Source organism: Mesoplodon bidens, assembly GCF_964165515.1.
Source record: "Mesoplodon bidens genome assembly, chromosome: 11".
Classification (NCBI taxonomy): Eukaryota; Metazoa; Chordata; class Mammalia; order Artiodactyla; family Ziphiidae; genus Mesoplodon; species Mesoplodon bidens.
This window is the reverse complement of record NC_138167.1, coordinates 69864390-69879456: the sequence shown is the minus strand read 5'-3', so window position 1 is coordinate 69879456 and position 15067 is coordinate 69864390. Positions and strand designations below refer to the sequence as shown.

The 15067-nt window shown below is 41.2% G+C and overlaps 1 long non-coding RNA gene across 2 annotated transcripts in view; it reads right to left on the bottom strand.

The window, feature by feature from the left end:
- Nucleotides 1–15067, bottom strand: part of LOC308624893 — an 89833-nt gene that overhangs the window by 72542 nt on the left and 2224 nt on the right. The window contains exons 1-3 of one of the 2 annotated variants that reach the window (XR_014017013.1): nucleotides 6175–6242; nucleotides 3218–3371; nucleotides 1875–1981 (exon numbers count right to left, since the gene is read on the bottom strand). This is a non-coding gene — a long non-coding RNA (uncharacterized lncRNA). Of the gene's footprint in view, nucleotides 1–1874; nucleotides 1982–3217; nucleotides 3372–6174; nucleotides 6243–15067 lie in introns of those variants that run through there. The other variant, XR_014017012.1, reaches the window with a different exon arrangement.

Here is a 15067-nt window from a genome sequence, read left to right as displayed (position 1 = left end):
AAACCCAGAAAACCACACCCTGCTGAGGACTCCAGACCTCCCCCAAGGGTGTTAGCAGAACCAAGGGGGGCTCTGGCCATGTTAAGGCACAGGCTGGGGGCAGGGGTGGGAGGGGGCAGAAATAGAGAAATTAAAAGTCAGATGAGAGGCAGCAGAGGAGAAAAAAGGAGAGAGGATAGGGAGAGAATCTAGAGAAAATCTCTGGCCGGGAGGGGCCTCAGATGAATTCTAGACCACCTCCCCCCACCTTGGAAATTGAGCAACTGAGACAAAAGAGGAGAAAGAAGAAAAGATAAAAGCAGTGACACTGGCCGATGTTTGCGCCTCGTTTATTCACTCAACAGACATGTGTAGACAGCTTACTGCGGGCTACAGACCAGGAATCAAGGTCAAAAAGGGCAGAGTCCGGCTCTCTGGGGGTCCACAGTCCAAAAGAGGGGACAGCCATGTCCCGTGGAAAGTTATTCTCTGTGCTACTCACGAGTGTCAGTGTCTCAAAGCTCCCAGCCCTGGGCTTCCCTGGTGGCGCAGTGGTTGAGGATCTGCCTGCTGGTGCAGGGGACACGGGTTCGAGCCTTGGTCTGGGAGGATCCCACATGCCGCGGAGCAACTGGGCCCGTGAGCCACAGCTACTGAGCCTGCGCGTCTGGAGCCTGTGCTACGCAAAAAGAGAGGCCGCGATAGTGAGAGGCCCGCGCACCGCGATGAAGAGTGGCCCCCCACTTGCCACAACTGGAGATGGCCCTCGCACAGAAATGAAGACCCAACACAGCAAAAATTAATTAATTAATTAATTAACTGCTACCCCTAACATCCAAAAAAAAAAGGTCCCAGCCCTTAGTTCTCAAAGTATTTGCGTGAGCAGGGGTCAGTACAGATTTGGGGGGTCTGAAGCTTATTCGGAGACGCCTCTTGTGGAAAAATAATTCAAAATTATAAATGCAAAATTGGGCACAAAAGTAGAAGGGGTCTGTGCAAGTGAGAGACCCTGAAGCTTAAGCTTTTTTTGGCTTTTATAGCAATTCCTGCTCTGACCACACTTAAGTTGTAGGGAAAGTACTTCTAAACTGGGCCAGCAGTGCCCTCTAGTGGAAACGCGGAGGAAAGCCTCAGAGAGCCCCAAAGCTCGGAGGCAGCTGCGCCGCACAGCACAAAGCCAGGCAGGCCAATTTGGCCATAGGCTTCCCCGAAGTTTCTCATCAGCCCCACCTTCCAACCCCAGAGTTGTGTCATTATTATTAGAGGTTCAGAGATCAGCATGTACAGTTACCTGTAGTTGGATGTGAGGCAAGTAACTACCCTTCTGAACTTCAGTTTCCTTTCCCATAAATAAGATGTATCTGTATACGATTAAATTAACTGTCTACTTTGGAGGGTGGTTCTAAGGATTAAATAAGATGACTCACATGTAAGTGCTTTACACAAAGGGCAGTTTGATGTGTACGTTATTTTTTAAGGAAAATGTATTGACACTGACCCATGTTTCTGCTTCTCAATCAACTCTTCTGAAGAAATCACCTTCACTATGCCCCCAAGAAGGACCATGAAGGACCCCAGTTACACTGTGCAGGATGGAAAGGGGGTGTGTGTCTACCTCATGCACCACTCTGCAGCCCCCAGGAGAGTCAGGTGGGAGTTTATTCATCTCCGGAGCACCCCCAGCATTTCCATGTCTCACAGGCAATCACAGGCTTTAGAAAAAGCCACTGTGTGAATGAGGGATTGGACAGGGTGTGAGATGGCTGAACCTAAGTGAGCACTGTCTTTTCATTCTAAGTATATTTTGACATAATTTCAGATTTAGAAAAAAAGTTGCAAGAATAGCACAAAGAATTCTCACGTTCCCTCCACCCAAATTCCCCATGCATCATCACCTGTACCACTTGTGCTGTATCCTCTCTCGACAGATGTGAGCGCATGTGCACTGTCTTCTGAAGCATCTGGAGTAAATGGCAGACATGAGGCTCCTTTGTTCCTAAATCTTCAGTGTGTATTTCCAAAAAAAACAAGCACAGGCTCTTATAGAATCACAGTTCAATTATCAAAATCAGGCAATTAACATAAACGCAATACTATTATCTACTCCACGGACCTTACTTCGATTTCACCAACTGTCCCAATCATGTAATCTCTACAAAAAGAAAATCCAGGATCATGCATGACATTCAACTGTTTTATCTTTTTAGTCCTCGTGAATATGGGCCAGTTCCTCAATCTTGTGCCCTTGTGCATGCATGTGTGTGCACGCTTCACCACACTGACTTTTTTTTTGGCGGGGGGAGTATTTTCTTTTGGCTGCGTTGGGTCTTCTTTGCTGTATGCGGGCTTGCTCTAGTTGCAGTGAGTGGACGCTACTCTTCTTTGTGGTGCGCGGGCTTCTCATTGTGGCGGCTTCTCTTGTTGTGCAGCACGGCCTCTAGGCGCGCAGGCTTCAGTAGTTGCGGTGCACAGGCTTCGGTAGTTGTAGCAAGCGGGCTCAGTAGTTGCAGCGCTTGGGCTCCAGGGCACACAGGCTTAGTTGCTCTGTGGCATGTGGGATCTTCCCGGACCAGGGATCGAACCCATGTCCCCTGCATTGGCTGGTGGATTCTTAACCACTGTGCCACCAGGGAAGTCCCTCCCAAAAAAGTCTTAAAAAAATTCGGTGTGGGGACTTCCCTGGTGGCGCAGTGGTTAAGAATCCACCAGCCAATGCAGGGGACATGGGTTCGATCCCTGGTCCGAGAAGATCCCACATGCCGCAGACCAACTAAGCCCGTGCGCCACAACTGCTGAGCCTGTGCTCTAGAGCCCGCGAGCCACAACTACTGAGCCCGCATGCCACAACTACTGAAGCCCACGCGCCTGAAGCCCGTGCTCCACAACGAGAAGCCACCACAACGAGAAGCCCACGCACCACAACAAAGAGTAGCCCCCACTCGCCACTACTAGAGGGAGCCCGCGCACAGCAACGAAGACCCAATGAAACCCAAAATAAATAAATAAATAAATAAATAGCTGGCCCTAGTGGGACTTCCCTGGTGGTCCACTGCCTTCCCTGCGCTTCCACTGTCAGGTGGCCCAGGTTCGATCCCTGGTCGGGGAACAAAGATCCCGCAAGCCACACAATGCAGACAAAAATAAATTAATAAATAAATGCCCCTAGTGATGAAAATGAATAAATAAAATTTGGTACACTGCCACCATAGAATACTATACAGCTATGAAAATAAATTACCTGGATGTATATGTGTCAACACAGATGGATAGCAAAGACAAAATTTTGTGTGTGTGCATTTTGCAGCTTGGTTTCTGATGCCTTCTCTCCTTTTTTCTCCCTGATCAGTCCAGCTAGAGATTTATCCATTTTATTGATCTTCTCAAAGGATGACCTTTTGAAAATAAAATAATTGGAGTAATTTTAGACTTACAGAAAACTTGCAAAGATAGTCCAGAAAGTTCTCATACACCCCCCACCCACCCAGTTTCAGGTCCCCTTTATATTACTATCTCACATTACTGTTGTATATTTGTCAAATCTAAGAAACCAACACTGATACATTACTATTAACAAAACTCTAGACTTTGGATTTTCCAGGTTTTCTATTAATGTCCTTTTTCTGTTCCAGGATCCATTCTGGAATACCACTTTGTGTGTTTTGTTGTGTTACTGTCTTCTGGTCTGTGACTACTTTTCAGCCTTCCCTGGTTTTTTATTACCTTGACAGTCTTGAGGAGTACTGGTCAGGTATTTTGGAGAAGGTCCCTCAATTTGGGTGTGTCTGATGTATTTTCTCGTGATTTGGCTGGAGTAATGGATTTAGGGGAAGAATACCTCAAGGCGAAGTGTCCTTCTCATCTGGCATATCAGAGGTGAGTAGTATCATTTAGTTAAGGTAGCATTGGTCAGGATTCTACATCAACACTTACTATCTTCTCTTTCCATAATTTACTCTTCAGAATTGAGTCACTAAGTCTAGCCAACTCTCAAATGGAGAGGTGGGAATTAAGCTCAACCTCCTGGTGGGGGCCAGGGGTGTCTGCATATACTATTTGGGATTCTTCTACAATGCATATTTGTCTCTTCTCCCTTATTTATTTATTTATTCATTCATTTATTTATATCATTACAGACTCATGTATATTTATTTTATAGTCTGTGTTATGATCCAATATGTCATTTAGTTTGTTGCTTGACTTGCTCCAGCTTTGACCATTGGGAGTGCTTTCAGGCTGATCCATCTGTCCCTTTGACATACCCTCGCCCCCTTCTCTCTTTGTTAAGAACTCTCCTTACTTTCTGGTACTACGGACTGCTCCAGGCTCGTTTGTATTTTCTCTTCCCCAGCCTAGAATCCATTTTCCAGTCTCATTTGTTTTCTCTATTGTTCTTCTGCTTTCCACTTTACTGATTTCTGCCCTTCCCTTTATTACTTCCTCTCTTCTGCTTATTTTGAGTTTAATTTGCTTTTTTTCCCTCATTTCTTAAGGTGAAAGTGGATGTCCTTGATTTGAAAGTTTGAGACCTGTCTTTTGCTGATAGATGTACTTAGTGCTATAAATTTTCCCCTAAGCACTACTTTAGCTGCATCTCACAAATTTGGATATGTTTTATTTTCATTCTAATTCAGTTCAAAATACTTTCTAATTTCCCTTTTATTTTTGGACCTATGCATGATTTAGAAGTATATTATTTCATCTCCAGATATTTCAGAATTTTCCAAGTATCTTCATGTTATTAATTTCTAATTTAATTCCATTGCTGTTAGAGCACATATTTTATGTGACTTGAATCCTTTTTAAGTTTATTAAGACTTTCTTTAGGGCTCACTGTACAGTCTATCTATCTTGGTAAATGTTCCATGTGCCCTTACAAAGCATGTATTGTTGTGGAATGTTCTGTTAATGTCAATTAGGCCAGTTAACATGCTGCTCAAGTCTTGAGTGGCATTCCTGATTTTCTGTTTATTTATTCTATCGGTTATTGAGAGATGGTTGTCGAAATCTCTGATATAATTGTGTATTTGCCTATTTCTCCTTACAGTTCTATCAGCTTTTGTTTCATGTATTTTGAAGCTCTGTTATTGGACCATAAACATTTAAGATTGTCATGTCCTCTTAATAAATTGACCTACTTATCATTGCGAATAAACCCCCCCTTTCTCTCTAATAATATTCTTTACTCTGAAATCTACTTTGTCTACTATAAAAAGTTATTCCAGTTTTCTTTAGAATGTCTTAGGCTGCTGTAACAAAATACCACAGACTGGGTGGCTGAAACAACAAACATTTATTTCTCATAGTTGTGGAGGCTGGAAGTCCAAGATCAAGCTGCTGGCAGATCCAGTGTCTGGTAAGAACCCACTTTCTGGTTTGCAGATGGTCTTTTCCTCATTTTATCCTCACATGGCAGAGAGCAGAACAAGAAAGAGGAAGAAAGCTCTCCTACATCTCTTTTTACAAGGGCACTAATCCCATCTGTGAAGGCTACATCCTCATGACCCTATTAACTCACAAAGTCCTACCTCCAAACACCATCACATTGGGGATTAGATTTCAACATATGAATTTGAGGGGGCGGGGGGGACTTTCAGCCTATAGCACCATATTATTTTCCATATTTTACTTTCAATTTATTTGTGCTTTGTATTTAAGGTGGGTTTCTTATAAGCAGCATAGAGTTGGGAGGTTTTTTCCCCAACCTGTCAATTTCTTTTATTTTTGTATTGTTTAGGCCATTTCCATTTAATGCAATTATTGATATGGTTGGTTTCAACCTACCATCTTGCTACATGTTTTCTGTTTCTCCCATCTTTACTTTGTTCCCTTTTCTCTCTTTTTCTGCCTTCTTTTGGACTAATTAAGTATTTTTATGATTTCCTTCTATCTCTTTCTTTGGCTTATGAGCTATAACTCTTTTGAGTGTTTCTGTGCTTGCTTCAAGATTTACACTATACATCTTTAACTTATCTCAGTCTGTCTTCAAGTGATATTTACCACTTCATATATATTACAAGGATCTTTCAACACTTTACTTCCTTTTTTAACACTCTTGACCTTTGTGATGCTGTTGTCATTCATCTTATTTTACATATGTTTTTAAAAACCCACAATTTGTTGTGACTATTTTTGCTTTTAAAAGCCAATTTTCACTTAAAGAGATTTCAAAGAAAAAAAGCTTTCACATTTACACACATAGTTACCACTCCCAGTGCTGTTTATTCCTTTATGCAGATCCAGATTTCCATCTGGGATAATATTCCTTCCATCTAGAGGAATTCCTTTAACATTCTTGTGAAGGTCCACTGGTAATGAAATTTTTAGCTTCTGAAATTATTTCTTTTTTACATTTTTATATCAGTTATAGCTTCATTTGAAAGATACTTTTGCTGGGTATAGAATCCTAGTTGACTTCTTTTTCAGGACATTACAGATGGTGCTCCACTGTCTTCTGGTTTACACTGTTTCAAACAAGAAGTCTGATGACATCCTTATCTGTGCTCTTTTTTGTGTAATATGTGTGGGGTCCCAAAGATCACCCACATATTCAGAAATCTGTTAGAAGGACTCATAGGATTCACCATATAGCTGTACTCATGGCTAAGATTAATTATAGCAACATATAAGGATACACAGTAAGGATACACAGTAGGGGTACATAGTGAGTATACATAAGGGGAAAAGACACAGGAACAGCCTGGAGGAACCCATGTACAGACTTCCTTATGCTCTCTCTCCCATAAGTCGTCACACAGTGCACTCTTCCCCTGCAGGAAAAATGAAGGAACATGTGTGATATTCCTACCCAGAGAAGCCCATTGAATACTCAAAGCTTATATTGGGGGGTTGGTCATGCCAACTCTGCCTAGCATGTACTAAAATTCCAGATTTCCAAAGAGAAAGCAGGTGTTCATCATAAATCACATTGTTTGCACAAATGGCAGGCACAGTGTGCCACTCCTACCAGTTAGGAAAGGGTGGAAACCCCCCACCCCAAAATCCAACTTCACAGACACCAGCCAAGGGCCAAATTTTCTAAGGACAGTAGTCTTAGGCCTGCAATGTTAAGTCTTTTCTGCACAAAATGTCTTCTTTTTCTATTTATGCCTTTAAGATTTTCTCTCTATCACTGGTTTTAAGCAATTAGCTAATGATGTGCCTCGGTGTCATTTTCTTTATGTTTGTGATTTTGGAAAATTCGGAAAATTTTATACCAATATTTCTTCAAATAGTTTTTTTGTATCCACTCTCTCTCCTCTCTCTCCTCTTTCAGGGACTCAAATTACACTTACATTAAACTTAATCTTTTCCTACAGCTCACTGATACAATTCATTTTGGCGGGGGGGGGGGGGTGTCTCTTCTCTCTGTTTCATTTTTCATAGTGTCTCTAGCTATATCTTAAAGTTCATTAAACTTTTCTTCTTCAGTGTCTAATTGACTATAAATCCCATTTAGTATATTTTCCATCTCAGACATTGTAGCTTTCATCTCTAGAAATTTTACCTAAGTCTCTTATTTTCTGATACTTTTGACATCTTTATTGAAATATAATTGACATGTATTAAACTGCACATATTTAAAGTATGATATTAGATGAAGTTTTGACATATATAAACACCAATGAGACAATCACCACAATCAAGGTAATAAAATAATATAGAGTGCATCCATGGACCACTGTGGAATCAAACTAGAAACAAAGATACAGAAAAATTTCCACGTGCTTGAAAACTAAGCAATACACTTTTAATAATCCTTAAGTTAAAGAGGAAGTTCCAAAGAAATAGACAAATACCACTGAATGAATATAAAACATATGAAAATCATGGGACACAGCTAAAGCAGGGACAAGAGGGAAACGTATAGCATTAAATGCACACATTAGAAAAGAGGAATGTGGGTGACATCAGAAACATGGCAGAGTGAAAAATCTACCCTTGTCTCTCCCCGTCAATCTATAGCCAGTAAAAAAAAATCCACAACTCAACAAAGGTGCCTCTGCCCAACATAACAGGTCGCCGAAGAATTTCACACATTTGCACGTCTAAAGGTGGGTGGGCTGTAACACACAGAGAAGGGAACAGCAGCCATGGTTCCTGCAATCCTAGCCCTCTGACCAGGCAGCAGAGCCCACAGCTTCAGAGAACCCAGTGACAGCAAGGAAGGCAGCACACATGACTCCAGTCACCCAACCACACCAGTGCCCACAGCCACTGCTAACTGGGCAGCAGCAGCAGTGAGGCCTGGGACCCCATCCCTCCAGCTGCTGAGGCACCCATGATCCCAGCCCCCGTCTCCCTCCATTCACAGTGGCAGAATTCATGAACCCAACAACAATGGACAAGGCAGAGGCACCTGCACGACCCTGGCTTCTCCCCCTGCATCGCCCCCCTCCCTCCACAGCAGCACAGCCTGTGACTCAGGGGGTCCCAGATGCAAGGGAAGAGCCCACCATCCTGGTGATGACAGAGGCTCTGGCAGAAGCAAGGCAGCAAACACCCAGGTGGCACAAGAAGCCACAACAAAGGCACAGAGTCACACCTCTTACAGAGCCAGTGGAGGCTGGAAAGTGCCACGCTCCAATTTTACCAGGGGCAGCTCAGGCAAGAGAAACCAAAAATGTGTATGACAGTGCCACCCACCAGAAAACAAAAGAAAGGAATCAAACACCTAACCTGTCTTTTAATATCAGCAGAGGAATAATTCATCAAACAACATGAAGAGCCACAGTAACACTACACAAAAAGAAAGTGACAATTCTCCAGAAGCCAAACTTAAAGTCACCAAATATTGCAATCTAATGGACAGAGAATTCAAAACAGCTGTCATGGAGAAACTCAACAAGGTGCAAGAAAACACAGGAAGGCAGTTTAATGAGCTCATGAATAAAATTAATGAACCGAAAGGATATTTTACCAAAGAGACTGAAATTCTAAAAAAGAACCAAACAGAAATTCTGGAGCTGATGGACACAGTAAATGAGATAAAGAATGCATTAAAAAGCATTGGAAATACAGCAGACTACATGGAAAAAAGAATTAGTGAGCTCAAAGACAGAAATCTAAAAATGATACAAGAGAAAAGGTAAACAAGACATTTTTAAAATGAGGAAACCCTACAAGAGCTATTCAACTCTTTTAGGAAGGGCTGCATTAGAATAATGAGGATCCCAGAAGGAAAAGAGAAGGAAAAGGGAGCAGACAGATTATTTAAAGAAATAATAGCTGAGAACTTCCCAAACCTGGGGAAGGAACTGGATATATAAGTCCATGAAGCTAAGAGAACACCTAATTACCTTAATGCAAAAAGACCTTCTCCAAGACACATAATATTAAAACTGCCAAAAGTCAATGACAAAGAAAGAATTTTAAAGGCAGCTAGGGGGAAAAGAATGGTCATCTACAAAGGAACTCCAATTAAGCTATCAGCAGATTTCTTAACAGAAACCCTACAGGCCAAGAGGGAGTAAAATGACATTCTCAAAATACTGAAAGATTAAAAATTGTCACCCAAGAATATTCTAGGGGAGTTGCCTGGTGGTCTGGTGGTTAGGATTCAGCACTTTCACTGCCGTGGCCTGGGTTCAATCCCTGGTCAGAGAACTGAGATCCCACAAGCTGTGCAGTGTGACCAACATTTTTTTAAAAATTCTATACAGCGGGGCTTCCCTGGTGGCACAGTGATTGACAGTCCGCCTGCCGATGCAGGGGACACAGGTTCATGCCCCGGTCCGGGAAGATCCCACATGCCGCAGAGTGGCTAGGCCCATGAGCCATGGCCGCTGAGCCTGCGCGTCCAGAGCCTGTGCTCCACAACGGGAGAGGCCACAACAGTGAGAGGCCCGCGTACCACACACACACAAAAAAATTCTATACAGCAAAGTAATCATTCATATATGAACAAGAAATAAAGACCTTCCCAGACAAACAAAAACTGAGGGAGTTCATCAACACTAGACCTGCCTTATAAGAGATGTTGAAAGGAGCTTTCTACCAGAAAAAAAGCAGCCAAAATACACAAAACATTGAACGAGGTCATAAGCAGACAGAACCAGAAAACTGCAACTCTCTATCAGATTTTATAGGTTTTTACATGCTCTATCACGGTATAAAGGTTAAAGGGAGAAAAAAAGAAGGCAGAAAAATAACTACAGCTATCTCAGTTTGGTAACAAACTCACAACATAAAAAGGGATAATTTAAGACAAAAGCAACATAAAAGGGTAAGAGGTAAAGGATAGAATACATAAAACTAAACGAAGATAAGATGCAAGCAACAGAAAAAGGACTACTTTATCTTTGAGGCGTTTTATACAAGCCTCCGAGTAACCACAAAACATAAACATGGAGCATAGAAACACAATATTTTTTTAAAAAGGAAATTCAGAAAATATAGAAAACCACCAAACCAAAATGGCAGCCAGAAATCCAAGGAAAAGAAACAATAGACATATAGAGCAATCAGAAAACAAAAAATAAAATGGCAGTATTGGGACTTCCCTGGTGGCGCAGTGGTTAAGAATCCGCCTGCCAATGTAGGAGACATGGGTTCAATCCCTAGTCCGGGAAGATCCCACATGCCACGGAGCAACTAAGCCTGTGCACCACAACTACCGAGCCTGTGCTCTAGAGCCCGTGAGCCACAGCTACTGAAGCCTGTGCTCCTAGAGCCCGTGCTCCACAACAAAAGAAGCCACCGCAATGAGAAGCCTGCACACCACAACAAAGACCCAACGCAGCCAAAAATAAAAATAAAATTAATTAATTAATTTTTAAAGATGCAGTACCAAATCCTAATATATCCATAATCGCCTTAAATGTAAATGGATTGAATTCATCAATCAAAAGACACAGAGTGGGACTTCCCTGGTGGCCCAGCGGTTAAGAATCCGTTTGCCAATGCTGGGGACATGGGTTTGATCCCTGGTCCAGGAAGATCCCACATGCCACGGAGCAACTAAGCCCGTGCACCACAACTAATGAGCCTGTGTGCCACAACTACTGAAGCCCGCATGTCTAGAGCCCATGCTCTGCAACAAGAGAAGCCACTGCAATTAGAAGCCCACACACCACAAGAAAGAGTAGCCCCTGCTCACCACAACTAGAGAAAGCCTGCAAGCAGCAACAAAGGCCCAATGCAGCCAAAAATAAATAAATAAATAAATTTACATAAATTAAATAAATGATGCTGGGAAAACTGGACGGCCACGTGTAAAAACATGAAAATAGACCACTATCTCACACCATACACAAATTATTTCAAAATGGGTTAAAGACTTGAATATAAGACCTGAAACCATAAATCTCTGAGAAGAAAACATAGGCAGTATGCTCTTTGACATTGGTCTCAGCAGTATCTTCTAGATTGTCTCCTCAGGAAAGGAAAACAAAAGCAAAAAGATTACATCAAACTAAAAAGCTTCTGTACAGCAAAGGAAACCATCAATAAAATGAAAAGACAACCAACCAAATGGGGGAAGATATTTGTAAATGATATATCCAATAAGAGGTTAATATCTCAAATATATAAAGAACTCATACAACTCAACAGCAAAAAAAAACAAACATACAACCCAGTTTAAAAGTGGGCAGAGAAGCTGAATAGGCATCTTTCCAAAGAAGACATACAGACTGCCAACAGGTACATTAAAAGATGTTTAACATCACTAATCATCAGAGAAATGAAAGTCAAAACCACAGTGAGGGGCTTCCCTGGTGGCACAGTGGTTGGGAGTCCGCCTGCCGATGCAGGGGACGCGGGTTCGTGCCCCAGTCCGGGAAGATCCCACATGCCGCGGAGCGGCTGGGCCCATGAGCCATGGCTGCTGAGCCTGCACATCCGGAGCCTGTGCTCCACAACGGGAGAGGCCACAACAGTGAAAGGCCCGCGTACCACCAAAAAAAAAAAAAAAAACACAGTGAGATATCACCTCACACCTGTTAGGATGGCTGTTATCAAAAAGGCAAGAAATAACAAGTGTTGGCAAGGATGTGGAGAAAAGGGAACCCTCTTACACTGTTGGTGGGATATAAATTCGTACAACCACTATGGAGAACAGTATGGAGGTTCCTTAAAAAATTAGGAATAGAACTACCATATGATCCAGCAATCCCACTTCTGGGTATTTATGCAAAGAATACAAAAACACTAATCCAAAAAGATATCTACACCCCCATGTTCATCATGGCATTATTTACAATAGCCAAGATATGGAAACAACCAAAGTGCCCATCAACAGATGAATGGATAAAGAAGATGTGGCATATATATATATATATATATATATATATATATATATACACACACACACACACACACACACACAATGGAATAATACACAGCCATAAAAAATATGAAATCTTGTCATTTGGGACAACACACGCATGAACCTTGAGGGTATTACACTAAGTGAAATAAGCCAGACAGAGAAAGACAAATACCATGATTTCACTCATACTGGAATATAAAAAACTAATAAACAAACAAAAAATAAATGAGCAAACCAAGCCAAACAAAAACAAACACATAGATACAGGGAACAGAGTAGTGGTTACCAAAGAGGAAGGGGTGGGGGGAGGGTGAAATGCATAAAGTGGATCAACTGTATTGTGATGAATGGAAAATAAATTTTTGGTGGTGAGCATGTTGTAGGGTATACAGAAGTAGAAATATAAATGCTGTACACATCAAACTTATATAATGTTATAAATCAATGTTACTTCATTTTTAAATAAATTTTTTAAAAACTAAAAAAAAAAAGAGGAATATCTCAAACTGATAATTGAAGCTTCTACCTAATGATCCTAGAAAGGAAGAAAAAATTAAGCCCAAAGCAACAGAAAGAAGGAAATAATAAAGTTAAGGGCAGAAACCAACAAAATTGAAAACAGGAAAACAACAGAGAAAATCAATGAGACAAAAATCAATAAATTTACAGAGAGAGAGCACAAGGGGGTAGAAAGGGAGAGAAAGAGAACAGAGATTACCATTATCAGGACTGAAACAGGAGATATCGCTACAGACCCTGCAGACACCAAAACAATAATAAGGAAATACTACGAACAACTCTATATACAGTTGTAGGTTTGTGACTCTTTTGTTTTTGACAAATAAAAAATTTTATAATTTAAGGTGTACAACATGTTTTGGTATATGTATACATTGTGAAATGATCAAACTAATTAATATATCCATCACCTCCCATATCATTTGCATGTATGTGCAGTGAGTATACTTGAAATCTACTCTGTTAGCAAATTTCAAGTACACAGTACATTATTATTAACTATAGTCACCATTCTGTACACTAGGTCTCCAGAATTTATTCATCTTACAACTGAAAGTTTATACCCTTTGATCAATACCTTCCCTTTTCCCATACCCCAAAGCCTCTGGTAAACACCACTTTACTCTCCTTTTCTGTAAGTTTGGCTTTTTCATATTCCACATGTAAGTGATATCATACAGTATTTGTCTTTCTCTGTCTGACACTTCATTTAGTATAATATCCTTAAGGTCCATCCATGCTGTCACAAATGACAGAATTTCCTTCTTTCTCATGACTGAATAATATTCCATTGTATACATGTACCACAACTTCTTTATCCACTCATCCATTGATGGACACTTAGGTTGTCTCTATGTCTTGGCTATTATGAATAATGTTACAATGAGCATGGCAGTACAACTACCTCCTCGATATCCTTTTTCACTTTCTTTGGATAAATACCCAGAAGAGAGATTCCTGGATCATATATGGTAGTTCTATTTTTAATTTTTTTAACAAACTTCATACTGTTTTCCACCATGACTGTACTAACTTACATTTCCACCAACAGTGCACAAGGGTTCCTTTTTCTCTACATCCTCACCAACACCTGTTATTTCTTGTCATTTTGATGATGCCATTCTAACAGAATACGGTTTCTCATTGTGGTTTTGATTTCCATTTCCATAATAAGTACTGATGTTGAGCACCTTTTCATGTACCCTTTGGCTATCTGTATGTCTTCTTTAGGAAAATGTCTATGCAGGTCCTCTGCCTAGTTTTTAATTGGATTGTTTGGGGTTTTGCTATTGAGTTGCATGGGGTCTTTATATATTTTGGATATTAACCCCTTATCAGATATATGATTTGCAAATATTTTCACCCATTCCATTGATTGCCTTTTCATTTTGTTGATTATTTCTTTTCCTGTGCAGAGACTTTTTCACTTGATGTAGTCCCACTTACCAATTTTTCCTTTTGTTGTTTGTACTTTTGGTGTCATATCCAAAAAACTGTTGCCTCGTAAGGGAGTTTTAATTAGGTCCCATCACTCCCAGAAGTCACTCCCAAAAGGGCCCTGACTAATGTACACCCCATCACTGCATTGCCCGTCAGGCCTAGCACAAATAAGCCAATTAAAACCCAGCTGAAAAGGGCAAAGCACAGAAAAATGGTCTGAAGAAGAAAATGTCCAAATGAAGCACAACTTGTTGGGCCACCACCTGCTACTGCCATGCACTGGACAGTTTTACTTGGGTCAGGTGGACCAGAGAACAGCACCAGCTCCAGGAGTGCCCAATCTTCACATATCTTAAATGCCATCCTCCACTCATCATGGGACAAGGCATTATCACTCACAAAGCCCACCATGATCAAGTCCCTCTCCAACTCAGGCTACCAAGCAGGTCCTCCTTTCTCCCTCTCCAAGTTTCAGAAACGAAAGAATCATGATCGGATATTCAATAGAGAATCTTTTTCCATCAGCATCCATTCGAGGATCTATGACCTCCGGGGTCCCACACTGACCTACTTCTGGTTGAGATGGCCTCCAGTGTACAACTCATCAGAGAAGCTTCTCCTGATCACTGTTTTAAATAACAATCCTTACCACCTCCACCCCATCCTGGTATCTCTTCCAGGTACTTTTCTCTATCTTTAATCATCATCTAACATGGTACCTATTTTTTTATGTTCTGCCCTCCAAGCCAACTAGAATATAAGCTCTAAGGGGTCAAAGACTCTCAGTTTTGTTCCCTGTTCTATGCCCATCATCTAGGACAGTGCCTGACACATGCTGTGTTTTCAATAAATATTTGTTGA